The 17,337-nt window shown below is 37.0% G+C and overlaps 2 long non-coding RNA genes across 3 annotated transcripts in view; one reads left to right on the top strand and one right to left on the bottom strand.

The window, feature by feature from the left end:
- The window catches only part of LOC132154146 (uncharacterized), an 81,334-nt gene extending 67,336 nt beyond the window's left edge, over window positions 1-13,998 (bottom strand). The window contains exons 1-2 of one of the 2 annotated variants that reach the window (XR_009437083.1): window positions 13,887-13,975; window positions 13,139-13,333 (exon numbers count right to left, since the gene is read on the bottom strand). This is a non-coding gene — a long non-coding RNA (uncharacterized LOC132154146). Of the gene's footprint in view, window positions 1-13,138; window positions 13,334-13,886 lie in introns of those variants that run through there. The other variant, XR_009437084.1, reaches the window with a different exon arrangement.
- LOC132154144 (uncharacterized) lies at window positions 3,189-5,022 on the top strand. The gene is made up of 3 exons (XR_009437081.1): window positions 3,189-3,475; window positions 3,643-3,821; window positions 4,717-5,022. It is a non-coding gene; the product is annotated as an uncharacterized LOC132154144 (long non-coding RNA).
- Window positions 13,999-17,337: the final 3,339 nt, after the last annotated feature.

Genomic DNA, 17,337 nt, shown 5'->3' with positions numbered 1-17,337 from the left:
GGGCCGACTATCGTTGGAATGACCCCGTTGAATATCGGCGGTGCAGAGCCCAACTGAATACGGTAGCTTTTTCTACTGTGTGCAGGACCCATTGAGATACATTTGGCAGTAGTTACCACGCTGCTAAATAATCTACTAAGGGAATCAGTCTCTCGAGACTGATCTCTGGTGTCTGGTTTTGGTAAGATTTACATCAAAACTGAAAATGATGTAATACACGCGTTGCCTCGGCAACACGCGAGCCGCTCAGTCACACAAACAATATTAATCTCCTCGGAGATAAATAGTTGCAGCTGCGAGTTCACAGAGGGCGAAGGAACCGCTGCGCGTGCTTCCGAACCTCGAGAATGAACTCTAAATCTAGGGAATACGGGTGGAGATAGGCAGAGCCGTCTTCGCCCCGTCCTTAGATATGCGAGAAGCACAGTCAGCCCCCTTATTTTTTCCAGAGAGCTGACTGCTTGAGCTGCGCTCCTCATTAATGCTGCTCGCGTTGCCTCGGCAACATGCGAGCCGCTTAGTCACACAAACAATATTAATCTCCTCGGAGATAAGTAGCTGCAGTTGCGAGTTCACAGAGGGGGAAGGAACCGCTGCGCGTGCTTCCGAACCTCGAGAATGAACTCTAAATCTAGGGAATACGGGTGGAGATAGGCAGAGCCGTCTTCGCCCCGTCCTTAGATATGCGAGAAGCACAGTCAGCCCCTTATTTTTTTTTTCCCGAGAGCTGACTGCGTGAGCTGCGCTCCTCATTAATGCTGCTCGTTATACAGTTAGGCATGATATGCTTGTGAAACTGATGTGTAACTGTTTGTCTGTGCAACTGATGTTAATGCAGCTTATGTTTGTGCAACTGCGAGCTCATCGACGCCCTCCGTTTCAATCTCCTCGGAGAAAAAAAAAGGCGGTGCGTCACGGCCGTCACTCGGGGGGGAAGGACCGCAACCGGAGATCGGGCAGATCTGGCGGGTGAGGTAGGAGATAGGGACGCGCCCGTCTCCATACCCTCCAGCAGATCTTATCTGCGAACCCAGCGAGTGCAGGCACCGCTCCGCCTCGGCGAAAGCGGGACCGACACCGCGAGGAACGCTGGCGAAGACTCCCTCGAGAGAGTCCTCTGGGATCAAAGCGTCCATAGTGGCTTGTACCAGTGCAGGCAGTCGGCTCCCTCAAGAGCCGAAACAGCGTGCCTCGATCCCAGGCATACCACGCACAGACCGTGTATTCCCACTCGTGATGAACACACAATCTGAAACGTGATCTGGATTCGCCTTTCAGATGTCTCGTCTTAGCTTTGCTCTTTGACTATTGCTTACTCTTTAAGGAGCTAATAGTGACAAACAACAATAAATAAGACTGACAAGCCAGAATGACATGCACACACAGAGCGCTTGCTGAAATACGCGAAGCTGAAGCCAGCTGCGCGGCTTGTGCCTTATAGCTTCCTGGTCGCTTACGTCACCCCGCCCGTGACGTCACACTCTTCTATAAAACAGATTGGATATGATATTCAGAGTTGCTCACGCTAAACGCGTTCCCCAAAGCGTTGTTTGACGCAGCTCGAGTTCCTGAAGAGGAACATTGCTCAAGTACAAAGAGTTTTTTAAATATCAGGCACATAGTTTAACCAGGTTTACATGGCTATGCATTGAAAGGATTAAACTTCTGTCACTAGTGTTGTATGTTTAAAAGTTACAGCTACAATTCGAGAAGTGTGATATAGTAAAGTCAAAATTCTGTGGTAATCACCAGCAATGTCACAGAACCTGGAATATTCCCATAAAAGCTATGCAAGCCATATTCCTTGCTTATTATGGTCATAAATTATAAACAATCGCGAAACTAATCAGCATTGCTAATTGTAGAGATTGCTCATCTTTAATGGCTGAAGTTAGTGTGAGCAGGCGGCCGTGCCTGCACTCTCTGATTTATGTTGAGACCTGTAGAGGTGCAACAGGCTGTTATTCCTATGCGCTTCTGAACCATAATAAAGATTGTCCTGTGGAGGACAAATGGTCAGAAAAGGACCGTGACGCTGCTTCATGAGTGAGAATCTTGTCCTTCGTGCGGCAGTCATGAATAATTCAGCAGAGGAGCTCTTCACACACTTCGTCAGCACTTTAATGTGCCTTTACCTGCTTTAGAAACTCTGGGCTCCTCCTCCGCCCCCTTTCTGCCATTCAATTCGCTCTGCGCTGCTCAGAGCCAAATTAAATGTGTGTGTGTGTCCAGGGATCAGAGGACATTAGTTTTAGTTAAGACACAGTGTACTAAAATACAAAGCAAAATAGTACTATAACAGCGGTTGAAATACAAATAATAATGATATATTATTTGAATAATTAAAATAATATTGAATAATTCTTATAATAATTTTTTGAGTCATTTGATACCAGAATAATGTAATCTGTTTGTGGTTGAAGACATTCCACCTGCAGATGGCAATATGATGTGTGATGCCAACAAGGTTACTGGTACTTATGAATGGACTTAATGGACACAAATTAAATCTCAATGGCTGCTAGGAAGTGGAAATTTTATACAATTTTATATGATGCAGCTTAGAAGTGGCAGACACATCGAGATTATGAATATTTATATATCTAAAATGATTATTCTTTCATTCATTCAGAGCACCTATTTGAACAGTTCCTCTCACACTTTTAAACCATTTCAGAGATATAACTAAATATCAGTGTTATTATAAAAAGATTGTTGCTTGAAATAAATTAAAAGTTGAAGGAAAAAAAAAACATTTAAAAACTTAACAATAAAAATGTTGCTAGTGGCCAGGAAGACATTTCTCACTTTTATTTAGTTTATCTTGATAAAACTAAAATAAAATTTCATTTAAAAAGCACATAAAAAAAAACATAAAATTAACAAAGACATTGAAATGAAAACCTGAAACATAAAAATAAAAACTAAATTCAAACTAAAAATGAAATAAAAATATCTTGATAACAAAATCACTGCTAAATTTTAGAATATCATCTGTGCTTCTCAGAGAGAAATGAAATGTTTGAGAGTAAAAAGAAATTTCAATAATATAACATTCTTTGAGTGCATATACTGCCTGTATGTTCAAGGTTGCTCTCAGGAATCTAAATTCTGCCTATTTTCTTTCACCAAAAAGATGTGTCACAACCTTTTTACTCTTCTATTTCTAAGGACACTGAGAGCACTGCATAAAACAAATATATGAAAATGTTGCATGCATCCATATCCCCAGGTAATCCCTGCTAAGACAGTTGAAAAGTCTGCGACAGACTGTCACTTCGAGTCTGTTCCTCAGGCTCATGGGAAATCAAAGAGAAAGCAAGAGAGAGACAGAGACAGTGAGGGAGCAAGAGCAGGAGAGAGGAAGGCGGAGAGAGAAAAGGATCACACAAAACAAACAAATACTGCACATTTGTGGCAAAGTGGCAAAAGCTAACTTTCCACCTTCAGAGAGGCTCTTCATTTCTTAAACCAGGTGAACGTGGGAAATCCCGACATCAAAAAATAAATAACATGAAAATGAAATAATAATATAAAGATGCAATGACTTTAGTCGCAATTAAGTCTCCATAAACAGCATGATCTTTACTCTAACTGCAACTGCTTGTTAAAATGCTCCTCTTTTTTTGTTTGTATCTGAAGGTGGGGCTGTAATTGGGAAGAACTGTTTGAATACTCAAATATTTGAGCTGCCTATAATATCAGTGAACCTTAACTTGACTTCTTCTTGATGAATCGGAGTTCGGTTGGGAGGGAGAGATCTCCACTCCACCAGAAATATCCCTCCTTCAGAAGCCCATAATGCTGGACATTTTAATCAGGTTCACTTCAAGTTACACTCAAAACTAATCAGTCTTACTACGTGCAACCTGTAATTTGGTTAATTGTGTTATTTGGCCTTGCATCCACCAGCTGCGAAGTTCACGTTGCAAATGTCAAGATGCTGAATCTTAAAGTGGCATGGCATGGGGAAAATCAATAGACAGTTCTTCTAGAGATGTTCATAAACATTTAACCCTATAAAGACTGACAAATGAAACTATATATAATGGGGGGAGGGGCATATAATTCAATGCAATACAATGATGATTGTAAGATGGACAGATAATTGTTTAAAAAATATATGGATAATCAAGTACTTTTAAGTTGCTTCAGTCCTGTACGTGTTCATTCTTGCAGAATAAGAAAAATCAGGAAATTCCACAGCACAGTTAAACTAATTTATATTAAAAGGCCTTATAATTCCTAAAAATAAACTTTCACACACACGCGCACACACACACACATGCATGTAGTATAATATGTACAACAGTTTTGCAATAAGATTTTGATCATGTTGATAATTTGGAGACTGTAGAAACAAATGACTCAAATATAACAAAGATATGATTACTCTGGTTTCTCTACAGATGATAAATTATGTTGTAAATCTAATTCACTCTCATTAGATAAATTGATGAGGTAGTGATGCTGACAGCAGACCAGGGATTCATCAGTATTCACATACAAGGAAGAATCTCAGCAAATACGAATTTACAGCAGTTGCTTACATAGAGGATTATGTATGAAAAATATTTCCACAACATGAAAAAAAAACAGAGAGAATTACAAATTCACTGTATCTCCACATGTTTCGTGAGTTCAAACCCAATGTCTAACAGATCGCGGATCAATCCTAGCACTTGCTCTCTAATGGATCATCTAATTTTTCTCTAGGGACAGTGAAACAATGCAGGAGTGAAGATTCAGGCCGGGCACAGGCTTACATCTGTCCCACAACACAACCTAAGAGGCTTTTAGTTGTTTTCTGGAGTTTGGGATCACCATTCTTCCTTCCCATAGTTCATCACACCTCCAGGTTCCAGCTCTAATTTCACAGTCCACACCTCCTGAAAGCTACACCTACCACGCACTGATCCAAAAAGCCTCTTAAAGTATTGCAGTTACATAGATTGCTTTCCAAAAGGGGTGGGCAGGAATTTAAACAGTGCATTGTGGAAGTGCAAACAGTGCAATCCACAATGTCTTTAGCCATGACTGACTCTATATATCTTTGAGAAAACACAGGCTTGTTTGAATCGGTATGCTAAATGTCTGTGCATTAAACATAATTGGCAGAATAGGGAGTATATTCATGGCACAGATTGAGTCTTGGTAACATTTAACATTTAAAAACTATCTAAAACATAAAAACATATTGAAAAGCATAAATGCATGGTAAAATATTTTCAGAGAATAGATCTACTGAATTAGAGTTTGTATAGAAGTAGCATTTTTTCTTGTTTTATCCATGAACATCACTAGATATTGTTTAGATATTTATAGGCCTGACTAACAACAAGGCAAAAATACTAATATAAACTACCATTCAACGTGAAATTTTTTTTGCAGCAATGTTTTCAACTTTGATAATAATGATACATTTTTCTTAAGCACCAAATCAGCATATTAGCATGATTTCTGAAGGATCACGTGACACTGAATACTGGAGTATTGAATGCTGAAAATTCAGTATACATCACAGCAATAAATAATTTTTTTTGAATATGTTAAAATAGAAATTGGTAAAATAATATTAAATGGTACAAAAATTTCACAATAGCAGTTTTTACTGCATTTTGGAACAAAAAAATAATAATTAAATCAATCAAACTTACCAAATAGTTTACATATTCTTCCTTTAAAGTTTTAGAAAAATCTCTTCCTGGTTATTAGTGCTGAGTGAGTAACTTGAAATTGGTTTCGTAGGTGTGATTTTCTTCCACCCAAAAATAATCCAGACTTGCCCTTATTACAGCAGTGCTGGGTTTGATGGCTTACTAAAATGTTAAATGTGACCTTTACGAGACATTTAAAGTGGGAATGCAGTTAATGTGTTTCTGTGTTGCTACGACAGCACCGTGTGAGATGTGCTACAGCCTGTGTCCTCTGAGTCATATCTGAATAATGTTCCTTTGTTTACACTAAGTGACACTACAAATTATAATACGCAAGAGCAAGATACACCCATAATTTAGAGAGAAACCTACTGGGTTCATATTTTAAACACCATGTTAAGTTTGTCCATTACAGCCAAGAGACAGCTAACTAAAGGAATTCACACTCATACAACGAATTCAGACACCATTGAACAAGTTCATACTGCATTTTTAATCAGCATAAGCGCAAACCATCAAGACCACAGGAGTCTGTGAGGAAGTGAGTGGCGTTTACAGCCTCAGTTCGATTCATCTCATCTTCTAATTCACAGTCCACAATCATTAAAACATAAGATCTGTCTGCATTAACTGCAGCTATAAATGCCCAATGACCCGGCTGGTTAAAGAACAAATCACTCGGGCAACAAAGTTCTGTTTATAACTGGAGCCCAATGTGTGCAGGTACATGTATGAGACAGAATCAATGTTTAGAATGATATGACAACAGTATTTATCACATTAGAACATTAATATCTGATGTATTTATTATAATCATTTGATTCCATTCCGGGATTAGTTTCCATTGTTATGCTGACGACACTCAACTATATACAAGACCAGATGAAACTTCTAAATGATCTAAGCTAACAGAGTGTCTTAAAAATGTAAAAGACTGCATGACCAATAATTTTATCCTATTAAATTTGGATAAGACAGAGATATTACTTATTGAAAAAAAAAACAGTACACAGAATCTATTGGAATACAGTTTGCATTTAGATGGATTTCCTGTTACTTCCTCTACAGTCAAAAATTGGAGTTCCATATCAGTTACAAAATATTACTACTTACTTAAGGCCCTAAATGGTTTCGCTCCTGTGTACCTAGCTAGTCTTCTATCATGCTACAATCCTAAAGTCACTAAACTCTGAGCTCTTGGTAGTTCCTAGTATAGCAAGTTCCACTATAGGAGGTACAGCTTTTTCACATTTGGCTTCGAAACTCTGGAACAGCCTTCCTGATAATGTTTGGGGTTCAGATACACTCCCTCTGTTTAAATTTAGATTAAAGACACATCTCTTTAGCCAAGCATTCGCATAATGTATCTCATAACCCTGTACTTCAGTTAGATCTGATCAAGTGCACATTAACATTCTTTTGCTTGGGTTGAACACATATTTTTTGGCTTAGCTGGAACAGCAGCTATGCTAAATTTTCTCTATTTTCTTCTCTGTTTATGTACTGGGATAGGCATACCATGGTAACTAATAATTACAAAAGCTTCAGGCTGGATCCAGCCCTTACAAAGACCAAAGGTTGACCGAACACCTGAGAAGAGATGATGCCAACCCCTCAGAAGACCTCAGATGTCAACCCTCAGACAACATACAAAACTACCAAATTTTGCTGCAAGTTTGATCGCATCATATAATCTTACTACTTACATCATATAATCTACTGTTAATAGCGTTCACCGTCTGTTTGATTATATGATATTAACTAACTGCTTGGTTTTAACCATACATTTCTGCCATGTGGACATCAACTTGAAAAAATTCTATGGAAGTCAATGGCTACCATCAACTGTTTGGTTACCAACATATCTTTTTTGTGTGTGTTCAACAGAAGAAACTCATACAAGTTTGGAACAATTTTAGGATGATTAAATGATTGCAGGATTTTTTGGTGAACTATCCCTTTAAGCACTGAATCTGTGAGCAATATGATTGCCAGCAAACAGACTGTGGCTGTTCCATGGGTGAGACTATAACTCATATACTGCTAAATAATAATAAAAAAAGTTTTCAAAGAATACACAAACGTCTCAGTTTTAAGCTCTCGCTCTTTCTCAGTCACACACACATAACACAAATAGTATGCAAATCTCAAACAGCTTTCAGCATAATTTGATGTTTAAGTGGCTAGAAACCTTGAAAACAGCTACATGGAGACTACAGTAACTCTCAAGCCTTTTCATAGAATGACACCTCAGAAAACATGTATCACTCTCCTCAGCATTCACATCTTACCATTTTTCATTTCTGATTGCACATCAAACATGAGGCCATAGGCCGTGATTAAAATGTAGCACCTCTGGAAAACTATGTAAACAGACATTGCATGAATAGCATGCACATCTGAATACCTCATTGAAGTGATACTAGCTGTGGTATGTATCAAGACCTCTATTTATGCATATATATGCAAAATGTCCCTTGTATGACAGGTATTCAGTTGTTTCATGTAAGTTTAACCTTTAGGAGCTTGTTTTTGTAAGGAATTATGCCATTAGATTCACTGTCAGAGTGCCTTATTAAATTAAGATGTAGAGCCACTTCATGTAGAGGACTCGCAGCTATTAACTTTGCATGCATAAATATAAATACTGTTGATATTCAATCCCAGATTTATTTGATTTAATTTCTCTTTATCTTTATGACTTATTGCAAAGATCCACAATCTCGGCAAATCATTTGTGGTTATTACAGCTTCTTCAGCTTAAACCACACAAAAATAGTATTTTTAATTGTATTTCCAATGCATGCTAGAGAGTAAACAAGCAATCTAACAAATTAAATCACTACAGTTACCACAAGGAGCATCTGATTTCTGTCTCTGTATATTGTCTATTTTTACAGTCATGGGAAGCAGTAGTCACATTAACGTTTGACATTGTATCCATGCACAAGTATCATGTGTAGCCTTTAAGTACTGACTACTGACCTTTATGTGAAATGCTAGCAGTGGATAAAACAATACCATCTCCTTATGTCGACCTTTATGGCTGATATAGTACCAACAAAATCTGTCTGATAATCATTTCACATGACACTCATTTCACAGTTCACTCTGACATTCCAATACATATCAAAAAGGATAAAGAGAGTGGCCATACAGCCCCTTGGACTGGAGAATTCATTCAGGTAAAATAGAGTCATCCGTCAATCTGAAAAGGTCATTGGCTGTGGCATTGTGAAAAGCCCTGTCCAGATAATCCATTAATCTTCAAATTCAAATTGTCATCCATTATCCTTATTACAGCGGTTACCAGCATGCCGCTGACCCTCCTCATTTCCATATACTAGCCTCATCATCAAAGGGCCTCTACTGAGAGGATTACAGATGACACTAGAAAAAAAAAAGAGAGAGACAAAAAGAGAGAGGGAATGGATGTAAGAAACAAGATGAAGATGTGGAATGAAGAGGGAATTTTACCGAAATGATGGCTCTGTCTCAAAACCTTGTGAGCTGCCTCGGTGTCTACTTTATTCAGACTACTTTCTTAGGCACTATCCGAAACGTAACATCTTATTTGAAACACTCTTGAAAGGTATCAACACTATTAACGTCTATCAATCGCCATACAGTTCTCACAAGATAACCGACTAATGTTTACAGTTGATTGTAGTACGTGATTCAGAGTTTAGAGTTGAGAAGAATAATGAATAGATGCGATCTCAACAATCTGCAATGCTATTTATTGGCATATACTATCCATTAGCATCACTGATGTTAAGGTCAGTAAATGTTTCAGCATTATGTGGGCTACCAGCCCTGTGATTGACCAATGAAATCTTCAGAATTGGTTGAAGCGGGTTTTGTGTTGAACTGGTTTGCAAAAGAAAAATCAGGCAATTTCCTGTAGGCTACACTCTGACATTAGTATGTTGCTAACCTAACCATGCAACACACAAAAAAACTCACAACACTAATACTGAGTGAAAAGCAATTATATATTATATATATCTTATAATCAGTCTTGGAAGAAACGTTTCACTAAGCTTGTCGTAATACCTTCTGAATTGTGATGGTGGTTTTGGCTAAAAAAGCTTTAAAACTTTTTGATGCCCACTGTTAGTGTCAGGAGTGTGCCTGGGATGCCTAAAAAAAGTTACTTAGGCAGCTGAAGTTTCGGAGAAGAGATTTTGATTCCCCTCACATACCTGTAGTAATGGCCCAGCACTTAAAGAGATTCATAACAATTGCAATAAAGTTTAAAATCAGGGGTCGAAGAGGAAAAAGTAGTTTGGAATACAGTCTGTCACTTTAGATATAATATTGAAACAGTTATTATGTGAAATCTTATTTCATGTAAAATTCTTTTGTGTGTTATTTTTGGGGAAGATGTTAGTATGCAGGGCTCTCTGAGCATAGTTATCCCTATGCTAACTTTGCTATAAAGATCAAACTAGACTACAGTACACTGAAATAAATTGAATGTGATCCTTGAGTGCTGAAGCGAAATGTCATGCAGTGACATTTTAAATTGCATTTTTAAATTGTTTTTTTTATAAATTGTACTAACAGAAGCCTCAGTATCTGCTCTATTAAAAAAGGTTCAGACATTCACTGATGCTCCAGAAGGAACATTAAAAGCCACAGGTTGAAAACTTTTTTAATTTGAAGATTGAGGTAAATTGGGCATATTTGTCTTCCCGGAAACATGCAAGTATCGTCTGTTGCTTTCGAAGGCCAGTACTAAATGAAAAAAAAAAGTATATATATATATATATATATATATGTATATATATATATATATATATATATATATATATATATGTATATATATATATATATATATATATGTATATATATATATGTATATATATATATATGTATATATGTATATGTATATATGTATATATATATGTATATATATATATGTATATATGTATATATATATGTATGTATATATATATATGTATGTATATATATATATATATATATATATGTATATATATATATACATATATTACAACAAAATATGAAAAATGGTAAATGGACTGCATTTATATAGCGCTTTCAACAGACCACATGGCCATCCAAAGCGCTTTACAATTTTGCCTCACATTCACCCATTCACACACAAATTCACACACCGACTGCGGTGTCTGCCATTCAAGGCACCATCCAGCTCATCGGGAGCAGGTGGGGTTAGGTGTCTTGCTCAAGGACACCTCGACACTTGGTCAGGTGGAGCCGGGGATTGAACCACCAACCTTCCGGTTTGTAGACAACCTACATGAACCACTGAGCCACTGCCGCCCCAAAAAATTTTTAACATCTTCATCCTGTTCGAAAGTTTTCCTTCTGGAGCATCAGTGAATGCTTTAAAATGTTTTAATAATTGTGTTTGAGTCCCTCGGTTGTCCTCAGTGTGAAAAGATGGAAAATAATACAGTCACAGCTGGAAAGGATTCAAATATGCAAAAGATGCTGGAAAACTGAAGAATTTGCAGGACCTGGAGGATTTTTCTGAAGAACAAACAAGGGACACATGAACAACCATCACAAAAAAAGAATAAGAAGAAAAAAACAGTCGTGGATCATCCAGGTAACCACACACAGTATTAAGAACCAAGGGTTCCCACTTTTTTTTTCTTGTGGACTAAATGTAATCTTATTCAGGCCAGTACTAAATTAAAAAATAGCATGCATTTTGTAGGAACTCTCCTATTTTGTTAAAATGATTCACATTTTCACAAATTCTGCAAGGTTTTTTTGTAAATATATGGAATACATCATTTAAAAAAAGGAAGAAAGTAATCCATATATGTTTGAAACAACATAAGGGTAGGGAAATGAAATTGATTTCCATTTCTGTGTGAGTTATCAATTTATTAAGAAAACAAATGGCATTTGAATTCATAACAATAATCCTAAACCACCTGCTAGCTAAGATAATGTATATTCATCAAACTTTTTGGCATTACAAAGCAGCAGTATATCTACTGGTGGACTATCAGTCAATGCTAAATAAACTAGCATCTCGGCACACCGAAATTACATTTGTGTGATGATGACGCTGTCCAAACACAGCAGCCCTGATCTCTTCATAGATCTCTCCCAACCACAAAGAAAACCTTGCACTTTTCAAGCACTCAGCACGTTCGAAAAGTGCAGATGGTTCAATCTTTATGCAAGCTGTTTTTATACAAACACATAAGCGCTGCAGCTCCAAAGCTGACTGTCATTTTAGATGACAGCATCACCCAATGGGAGTCAGATCCACAGACAAGTGAGGGCCCCCGGGTTGAGGGGGTTTGGGAAGTGGTGGGTGGATTGTTTGAGGTGCATGGATTCATGGATGGATGGATACATGGATGTAAAGGGAAAAGAATGCATAGATTGATAGTGTGAAGAGGAATGACTATGGAACGAGAGGGCAAAGCCTGCCGCATATGCAGCAAATGAGCACATGGGGCGCTGGGCTGAACACTCTACCTTCTGGTAGACAATTATTAAGCATGTGTGTGTCTTCCCATGTTAGATCTTAGAGCACAGAGAGCGACTGTAACAGATACACACACAGCTGTTGGAGGGAAATGTACCGTGACAGACTTCACTGTACTTGACAATGGAAATCTAATTCTTGCACTGTGTGGCTCTTCTTTGTTATAGAATTTTTCAACTCTCCCGGCATTTCATCAGCAAAAAAGCAATCATGATGTTGAGAAATAGCATGGCATTTACTATGGTTCAGTTGTTTTATGCAGTTAAAAAGTTTTGTGGTTTGGGCAGGGATATTAGCTCATTAATTCTGTCTTTAATTAATTAATGTACAACAACATCAGGAGTAGAAAAAAAGACAAAAAAAATGCTAGGGACTTAGTGCACATACTCTAACGCAAGTTTGAATCTGGTTTGCAACATTTGCAGATCTTTTAAGGACATCATGACAACACTGACTGACTGATAATTCCACAAATGAGCAAATAGTCCCAAACTATTCTAAACTGTGATTTGAAAGGCAGAAATGCAGCAATGAAAATCCATCAAATCAAAGCATCATCTTCTCACTAACCTCTCAAAGGCACAGCTGAAGCCCATTTAAAGTGAAGTGAAGTGACATTCATCCAAGTATGGTGACCCATACTCAGAATTCGTGCTCTGCATTTAACCCATCCAAAGTGCACACACACAGCAGTGAACACACACACACTGTGAACACACCCCGGAGCAGTGGGCAGCCATTTATGCTGCGGCGCCCAGGGAGCAGTTGGGTGTTCGGTGCCTTGCTCAAGGGCACCTAAGTCGTGGTATTGAAGGTGGAGAGAGAGCACTGTACATGCACTTCCCCCACCCACTTCCCCTTTATCTAGTATACATCTAGTAGAGCAAAACCAAACAGGTCTGGCATACTTCCCAACATCAAGAAGGAAAGATGAACCCAGGAACTGCACGAAAGGTTCTGGGCAGATTTAAAAGAGAGAGATGAATGAAGTCAATGTGCCTGGAGTGTCTCATGGTTTGCAGTGTGTCATTGCTGATTACTGTAGCACACTCCAGCACAATTAGGTTTATTAATCAAGAAGAAGACGGAAGCTATGGGGATGAGACGATGACCCTTCAAGCTGTTCACGAAGTGTGAGTGGACCTGCAGCACATCATTGCCACAGTGAATTTTTCTGCATCTGGAAAAGGAATGGTTATAAATAGCCACATCCCTGCTGGACTGTAACTGTAGAGTGTGGATGAGTTCTTTTCACACCCTAGCACAGTAAATATGTTAGATAGGTGGAAAGATCAAACCATGGTTACTCTCAGTAGGTTTAATACATGATTTACACAAAAAGACTAAAATTCACTAAATGAACTGTAACTACTTATAGCAACATTTATGTGCATTTGAGACAAACTGCAACATTATAAGCTTTGTTTCAAGCTGAATTTATTTTAACATCTGAAATAGAAAAAAAGGTACGGCACTATCGCCATTTACTTTTGCAGCATAATTTACTTTTAAGATTTTCTTCACATGAGAATTGGCATGTAAAACCATTATTACTTTTCCTCTAATTGCCATCTGAAGAAAATCAAGATAAAGAAAGTTGTCATAGCTAAACATCTGTATAGCATTGGTTAAGGGTTCAAGAAAGATTTGGAGACTGTCTTTGCTGAAACAGGCCATAGATTAGACACAGCGCAGGGCTTAATAAACAGACATAATCTTGGAAATCGACTTACCAAGACTTAACATCAATTCCACTTAATTCAGCAGAGGCTAGAAAGCACTGGACATGTGTAAACTTCAGCTAAATATTCTTGCCTTTCCTCTGTTCATTTTTTCAAACTTTCTGGCAGATTTTTACTTATTTTATTTATTTAGATTTTATGTGTTTCTACGGCAGTAGCGCTTCCTGCTGGTGAGGAGGTTCACTGTTAGAACTCAGATCAGGATAGGTTAAACATTTTAAATAATCAACTTTTAGAATATATTTGTGTTTTAAAAATGGTTTAGCCTCAAAATGTCACTAAATTAATAATAATAATAATAATAATAATAATAAAAAGATTGCAAATCAGTGAAAGCCTGTGCTTTAGAATCAAACATTTATTTTTCACAGTTCACACCAACATTTTCCTTCTCTAATGTATTTGATTTGCATAACCTTTGGAGCAAGAAAGGTACATGTCTCCTGGTGTAAATCTCAATCAACCCCCTTATGAGAGGACAATTAAGAGGGGGGGGGGGGTAAAACACTAATTATCATTCAAATTAAGAGGGTAATAATCAGGTCTTCTTTTTTTTTGGTGGCTGTGCCCAGTCGAGAGAGGCACCTCATAGTATGGCCATTAATTGAAACCCAACATAAAACTAAGGCCCAAAAATACATTAAACCTGTCAGTCTGCCCTCTATTAGTTAATTCAACAGTGTTGCTTTATTCAGCACACAGCGGTAATGCATAGAGCTAACTGCACCTGGAGAATGCTGTTAAGAGTAATTCTCTCAGTAAGAGAGAATGAGACTGCAAGAATGAGAGATGATTATTTACTGGAATTTCTCCTCCTGACCTTGTACTGCTGTAAGACTAAACAATTATCTTGTGCTGCTATAATAATTAAAAAACTTTGCTTTATGACTGAAGAAAATGTAACTGTCAGTTTGATGGGCTAGTTTGGATTTGTACTTGCACTATGGTCTGCCTTTTATTTATTCATGTGTGTGTGTGTCTATGTATATATATATATATATATATATATATATATATATATATATATGCAGTATATATGTATATATATATATATGTGTGTGTGTGTGTGTGTGTGTGTGTGTGTGTGTGTGTGTGTGTGTGTGTGTGTGTGTGTGTGTGTGTGTGTGTTTATGTATGTATGTATGTATGTATGTATACTGGTTAGGGTGCATCAGGCCTGTCATGCCTTTTCTAGTATCTGACCTTTTTGCTTTTATCACTGCAGTTATTAGTCTTTGGTGAAGGAGGAGAAGTGTTTTCATTCATTCATCCCATACTTCTATCAAATGTTTCTTAGCTTTGACCGTGGTGCACTGCTTTGGTTTTGTTTGGTGTGTGACTGAAACAAACACTACAGAGAAACTGTGAAGACATCACACAGAGATAGTACACAGTAACTCCAGACTATCTGTAATACCTTCATAAAAACATCATCACCTCATGAATTCAAGGCAGTCCTGGATGTTTCCCCCCTTTGTTTCTCACACTTGTCTTTATGTATTATAAAAATCATCATATAACACCAAAAAGAAATTCCTGCATAATGCAATAATGACTTTTGTTTCTGAATGTATCAGTACAGAAAGCTGTAGGCTATAGATTGGTTTCATAAAATAAAATAAAAATGGCAGAAAGCTATCTTTTTCTCTGTGTTTTATCCGCATATGCTCTCAAACAGCTTCTCAGAAGCTAAAAATAATGTTTTGTGAAACAATGGTGATATCACACATGAAAATTATATTTAAAAAAGAACAATGTGAAAATGAGATTCAGCCCCTCTCATAGGAAGTAAATTTAAATCTCAAGGGATCTAAATACTTTGATTATTTTGCTTTTGATGCATAAATAGACAACCTGAACCATGTTGATGTTCTTTCAAACCAGAAAGCAATAGGTTACAACAGTTAATTTATCCTTAGTGCTCTATGCGATTTGATACTGTTCTGTCTTAAAAAGCAGGCAAAATATGGGAAAATAATGATGAATAAATCACAGGAATGAGAAGAAATAGAGATAACACCTCTAAATAAAGCATCCAAAAGGGGTTTTCGTATCGATGCAATAGTAGAACCATTCTGAGTGAAAAGTTCTTTAAAAAATGGTGTAGAAACAATTTTCACTCAGAAACCTCTATAGTGAATTTCACATGCCGCCTATTCCACCATTGCAGAAGTAGTCCACATGACTCTTACGCCATGTTAAAAATCTTCTGAAGTCATAGGATAACTCTGCTTGAGGAAAATAGTGAAATTCAAGGGAATATTCATTGATAATCTTCACCACCTGTCAACTGTCCTGTGAGTTGAACTTGAAAACCAATTCAATCATTCTTTTGAGTCTGAAAGAATAAATGAATAGAGTGAATGATTTTCTTCTACATCAGATGTGTTTTTGTTTTCCATTTCTAGTGCTTAAAGGGATAGACTTCCTCATATTAAGACTTAAAGGGATAGTTCACCCAAAATTGAAAATTACATCATCCGCTGGACACCACTTTCTCAAGAACCTGTCTATGACAGTTGTAAATTTTGATATTTTTCTTACAAACGCATTCAGAAGCTTCAGAAGGCCTTTATTTTTTTTTTTACTTCTATTTTGTTCCAAAGTAGAACATCATACAAGTCAGGAATGGCATGAGGATGAGAACATAAACTTCTCCCTTTTGAGCTAATAATCTTTCAAGAAAATGAAATTTTAAGATTTTTAATGACTGGCAAGAGGAAGATTCAAAGTGAATCGATCTAAGAAATCTAAGCTCAGCTGCTCTTTTCACTTTTCGTCTGTCACATTATAGGATTAAAAAAAAAATTATCTAAATTGAATCACAGGCATACAAGCACTAATGTGAAAAAGAGAACAGGAATGGAGAAGAGGAACACACAAGAGACTGTCTTCAGCATTCTGCATTTTCAAAACAATAACAAAGGTGAAGTTTGATGACGCCATGAAAGAGAATGGAATGATGGAAGATGTCATTTTCACCATCCAGAGTTGGCTGAATCATGTAATGAAAAAAAATGTTTTACCTGTACCTTCCAAAGTTATTAAAATAGCAAATAAATAATATAAAGTGAGCAAAGAAAACGGAAATGGATAATGCAGATATTACGTAATTGATAGGCGACAATGAAACGGGATGAGCCATTATTAAAAATTTGAATTTTTCTGGATTCACAAATTCACGAACTTTTGGGATAACGTAAGCGCACAACTGCATGAAATAAATAACAAGGTGCAAGTGCTTTTGGACATTTTTTATGAAAATATAACATATTGTGCCTTTAAATCACATTAATCTAATTATTTAGTGTAAATGCATTCATGGCACTTTGAAAGTTATATACCTAATTCTAATTTCTATGCCCAAATTGATGTGCAATTAATTTGAGATTAATTTGTTTAAATAATCAGCATATCATGCAATTAATTAGATTAAAAATTT

The sequence above is a fragment of the Carassius carassius genome, chromosome 12, assembly GCF_963082965.1.
Source record: "Carassius carassius chromosome 12, fCarCar2.1, whole genome shotgun sequence".
In the NCBI taxonomy this organism is placed as follows: domain Eukaryota; kingdom Metazoa; phylum Chordata; class Actinopteri; order Cypriniformes; family Cyprinidae; genus Carassius; species Carassius carassius.
This window is presented reverse-complemented; position numbering and strand designations above follow the sequence as displayed.